The following is a 6,000-nucleotide window of genomic DNA, read 5'->3' on the forward strand; positions in this document are numbered from 1 at the left end:
CCCTCTTGATGACATCTGTACAGGCATTTTCCCCCCCCTATAATTCCACTATTTCAGCAAGATTTGAAGTTACGCATAATTGAGGTCATACCTTCTTTTTGTATCATCTAGGATTTGCATGACAGCTAGCTTGACTTCAGAGTAAGACAACAGGGAGGTCCTGTTTATTGAATAAAACTTAGACCGCTTCTGTTATGAAATTCTTAAGCACAATACCTGACCCATTAGCGTAACTTAGCTACATTAGCTTTGGTTAGCAATAATATGTATGAGACTGTATGGTCTGTTAGCTAACTTGCTTAGGCTAGCTAGTGCTGTGTAGTGTGTTTTTATATTATACAAAGGGGTGATAACAGTTTTTAACACAACTGTATGTATGTATTAGCAGTTAATAACCTTAAATTGCTTGGTGCTATAATTTAATTTGGCAGGATTTTGATCAGTGTAAGTGTACTGCCTGTTTTTAGTTTGCATTTCCTTGGTGATTTTCACTGCTCCTCGCTCTTTCCTAACTCCATCACTTTGTCCAAATAAGAGCACTAATGTCCACAAACAAGTGCCGAAACAAGAAATCTCAACATGGAAATCCATGACACAGTGGGTGATGTGAGGAGGCACATCTATTTCTTATATAAGTAGGCTAAGTAAAGAAGTCAAGAAATATATCTTAAAAATGGATTCAGTCATTTACTTTAATGAAAATAGCTTTAAATGTAATAGCGTTAACTACATCATACACTAGAAATGATCCAGAGCCAAAAACATACAAAACATAAATATTTAGATCAAATAAAATTCTAGATAAGGATCAAAAATAATGTTGCAATTAAAAAAAATGCTAAAAATTGAAGACAGTATCAAAATGGAAGTCACTCTTAATTTCTTATTATAGTGATATCTGAAGATGATGTACCAAATTATTTTCTTGAAATGAGTGATTCATCTTCCCCAACACACACCCTCTTTGGCAGTGCCTCATCACACTGGGCACGTGGCCACAGAAATGCAATGATGTCACCGCCAGGAGACAGGTTCATGGTGGTTGAGCAATAAATAGTCACACTTCCAAACATCATCTCACTGTAATGCTACCTATCGTTGATGACGGTCAAAGGTCAGCGGGATACCAGACCATTTGACAGACAGCTGGCGGCAGGTTCTCTCATGTCAAGTGGTTTTTGCCCTGCTGTTATGTGTTGTCAAACTGCATATTACACGTCTCAGAATGACCTACAGAACATACTGTAATGTGATGACACATGACCGTTTGTGACGGTCACAAGCTGCCTGAGCTCACCGTCCACCAATAATGATCAGCATGTGAACATCAGAGGTGGCAAAATTACATGCATTATTTACTCCAATGGAAATGGTGTAAAAAATAAGTCTGTGACAAAAGTAGAAGCACTGATTCAACATCTGTACAGGAGCAAAAGTGTAGAAGTACAGGATCTGGAATGCAGCCAAAGTCACTAGTCTGTTTTTGAAGGACATTTCAAGCAGCTGCTTTTGTACAAAGTGAACTGCACTTCATTCCAAGATTGTAAGATGGTAATTCACGTTGGCCATAATGACTCAAGAATATGCCGATCAGAGGTCACCAAAATACCAAAATATTGAATCAGTGTGTACCTATGCGAAAAGTATGTTGGACTCTGTAATTTTCTCTGGTCCCCTACCTAATCAGTAATGCCATGTTTAGTTGCATCTCTTCACTCAATTGCTGGCTGTCTAGGTGGTGTCCTGCCAATGACATACAGTTTGTGGACAACTGCCAGACGTTTTGGGGAAAACTTGGTCTTATTAGGAGAGACGGCATACATCCCCCTTGGAATTCCGCTGCTCTCTTCCTAGTCATCTAAATAATCAGATTCCTCGAGTGTCAGGCTGAGGAGGAGTCACAGCTTTTTTTTATTTATGGCTATGTAAGGCAGTATATATGTTACGTCGATAGATGGCGCTATTACACCACATTTTTGTTTTAAACTCCCGTTTCGGTAGCATTTTTTAGTCCTTCTGTTATCCCGTAGGGTTGGTACTGGTAGCCTAGGGTGCCATGTTTGCTTTAGTACATTGTATCAACCTACAGCTAAGTTACATTATTTGCACTAACTGTTTAAAATTTTAAATTATCAAAGATTTTGGCACTTTAGAGTACATTTTGTAAGTTATTTTGTAATTTGAAGTGCAAGAGAATTTATATCTGAATGATTTATTAAGTTAATATCCATCCATTATCCACCGCTTATCCGGGGCCGGGTCGCGGGGGCAACAGTCTAAGCAGGGATGCCCAGACTTCCCTCTCCCCAGACACCTTCTCCAGCTCTTCTGGGGAGACCCCGAGGCGTTCCCAGGCCAGCCGAGAGACATAGTCTCTCCAACGTGTCCTAGGTCTTCCCCAAGGTCTCCTCCTGGCGGGACATGCCCGGAACACCTCCCCAGGGAGGTGTCCAGGAGGCATCCGAAACAGATGCCTAAGCCACCTCAGCTGGCCCCTCTTGATGTGGAGGAGCAGCGGCTCTACTCCGAGCTCCTCCCTGGTGACTGAGCTCCTCACCCTATCTCTAAGGGTGCGCCCAGCCACCCTGCAGAGGAAACTAATTTCGACCGCTTGTATCCGGGATCTTGTCCTTTCGGTCATGACCCAAAGCTCATGACCATAGGTGAGGGTAGGAACGTAGACTGACCAGTAAATCCTTCTTCACCACGACAGACCGGTACAGGGACCGCATCACTGCAGACGCTGCACCGATCCGTCTATCAATCTCACACTCCATCCTTCCCTCACTCGTGAACAAGACCCCAAGATACTTGAACTCCTCCACTTCGGGCAACGACTCTCCGCCGACCCGGAGAGGGCAGACCACCTTTTTCCGGTCGAGAACCATGGCCTCGGATTTGGAGGTGCTGATCCTCATCCTGCTCGCTTCACACTCGGCTGCAAACCGCCCCAGGGCATGCTGAAGGTCCAGGCTCAATGAGGCCAACAGGACAATGTCATCTGCAAAAAGCAGAGATGAAATCCTGTGGTCCCCAAACCAGACCCCCTCCGGCCCCTGGCTGCGCCTAGAAATTCTGTCCATAAAAATTGTGAACAGAACCGGTGACAAAGGGAAGCCCTACTGGAGTCCAACATGCCCCTGGAACAGGTCTGACTTACTGCTGGCGATGTGAACCAGGCTCCTGCTTCAGTCGTACAAGGACCGGACTGCCCTTAGCAAAGGGCCCCAGATCCCATACTCCCAAAGCACCCCCCATAGGATACCACAAGGGACACGGTCAACTGCCTTCTCCGAATCCACAAAACACATGTGGACTGGTTGGGCGAACTCCCATGAACCCTCGAACACCCAATGGAGAGTATAGAGCTGGTCCAGCATTCCACGACCGGGGCGAAAACCGCATTGTTCCTCCTGGATCCGAGGTTCGACTATCGGTCGGATCCTCGTCTCCAGTACCCTGGGATAGACTTTCCCCGGGAGGCTGAGGAGTGTGATCCCCCTGTGGTTGTAGCACATCCTCCGGTCCCCCTTCTTTTTTTTTTTTTCTTTTTTTTTTTCTTCTTTTTTATGGGCTCAGCTGGCTGACAGGCAGCTGTCTGTACCGATAAGGCAGCAGCCGACACCAACTGTACTCCCAGTCATCATTGCCCGTTTTTCTGACACCTTTGCTTGTGTGTCCTCGGGGTCAACTCCTATGGCCCTGAGCCCCTAATAATATGTGAAAAGAGATGCGAGCAACAACAATAGGTGCTCTGGCCTATGGCCCTGAGCCCTAATCAGTTAACAAAAAAAGACAAGTGGTGCTCACAGCAGAACCAAAAGGGTGGAGCTATACCAGTGTTAACCCTACCCATCACCAGAGTCAGCCACGCCCACCAGTTCCGAAGAGGCACTTCAGGAAGCGCCCTCTAGTCTCTACTCTACGGTGCTACAGCTGCATTAAGATCGAGGCTATTTGTGAGAGATTGTGATTCAGGCTGTTAGTGAATCAGTTTCAGTGACATCACATTAATAACTGTTATAACATCTGGCCTAAGTTACCCAGTTAAATATATGGAAGTGCACGGATTCTCAGTCCGTTAACTGTTCACATGGGATTACTGTATGTGCATTTAACCAAAATCACACAATCCACAGTGTTAAAGGACATTAGTCTCCACTGGCTCTCAGCACTGTCCCGTGTTGATAGTTATAATAGATGCACGCTCTATTCATCATTCAGTGAGATAGTGTAGTGTGTATTAATGTATGAAGTAGGTATTTAGTGATCAAGTCCCAAGTCCCAAGTCCCAAATCAAGATTATGTGTTGTTCTCTTGTGGAGAAGGACAGATAGTGTAGTTAGTAAAGATGTTAGGTGCTGATGCAGGTGACCAAGGTACGATTCAAAACTTGATTTTTGCGTTTTCCATTTCATATTTATACACACAGTAGGATAGATGGGCGAAGAGACTTTCCCATGGTCTGGTTCCCCTTCTATCGTCTGGGAACAACTATCATAACCCCAGCACCAGATATAGTAGGGTACTGAAATAGTTTTAGGCAATCAAAATTATTATTGAACTAATAATAATAGCTGTGTTTATTATTATTTTATCAGTATGTATTCTTGATTCAGCATCTCTGAGGCCCTGGTACTTGTTTTGGAAATGGTATTTGTGAAAGAGAAATGACAACTTAATTAATTTTGTAGCCTTATATCTTGTAGCATAATTGTTCCTCATCATCATATTCTGAGTGGTCTCCTCCAAGATCTCATTCATGAGGCACAAGGAGTTGGTGAACTGTTTAATGGATACGAAAATTACGTGAATCAAGTGCTATGGCCTTCACAGTCTGCAGAGCTCAACCAATTTTATTTATTTATTTAGGAAAAACCCAGTTCATTAGAGTAAGGCATAGTTGGTATGTTCACTAACACAGCCTCTGGATTATCAAATCTACCACTGCCCTGAGCATGCTGGCTCTCTGGAAGTTTATCAATGGGCATGATTGAATTTATAGACTAAACCAGGGGAGGGATTAAACCTGGTTCAATTGGCAACACTGATTCTGGGTGGTTCTGCAGCACCCTCTCAAAAAAGGTGCCAAAATCTACATACACACCATCGTACATGGTCACATACTGTCAAACTACTTCGTCACTGGCAAAGGTCCCTACACTCAAAGCACTAGAGTCTGAACAATGAAAATACTTAGTAAGAAACCAATTCATTATCACCGCTGCTCAATATTACAAAAGTATAACATCTTATCCTGGAACAACATGATCAAAAATGCAAATTGATGTTACTGTTCAAAATTATTAACTGCCTGTCTCCTTCTCCACTCAGACAGTATGTGAGCATAAGACCAGCCTTGTACCATGTTATGAGAGGTGCAGCTAGATTGCATTGTTCCACTCAGGAAGAGTGCATTCTGTCAGTCATCATTTGCAGTTTCAGCTGCACATTAATGCAACTATATCCCAGTGAGCATCGTTGAACTGACTTCTAAAAATATGTTCAAAACTCACTTAAAGAACTGCAGCATTAATAAGTAGAGCTTCCAACATTAGATTATATTACATTAGATTTCATTGATGACACACCAGGGGGAAATTCATTGGTTATGTCAGCAACAGGATGAAGTGCAAGAAAAAAATGTGCATGCATAAAGAGAGCAAAAAGATTAATTTAGCCAACACTCCAACTTCTTGACACACTTGTCGTCCATTCTGTTCTTCCACCCCTGGTTATTGTTCATACTTCTGTCATTTCAGCTCCTTGTATGGCTGAAACTTATTCCTTTACTTGACAGCAGCACATTTTATTTGGACTGACAACTTCCTTTAGACTGTTGTCACTTCCAAATGGCTCAGCTGGTTAAGAAGCTCTTCTTGCCATGTATATTGCCCAAGTATAAATAAACATGTTTTTTCAGGGTTGTCTGACTTAGAGCCAAGAACTTCTTGTCTTTCTTCAGCTTTTAAATTCCCTGGCAGCATTTAAACCACTACA

This window comes from Sphaeramia orbicularis, chromosome 15, assembly GCF_902148855.1.
Source record: "Sphaeramia orbicularis chromosome 15, fSphaOr1.1, whole genome shotgun sequence".
Classification (NCBI taxonomy): domain Eukaryota; kingdom Metazoa; phylum Chordata; class Actinopteri; order Kurtiformes; family Apogonidae; genus Sphaeramia; species Sphaeramia orbicularis.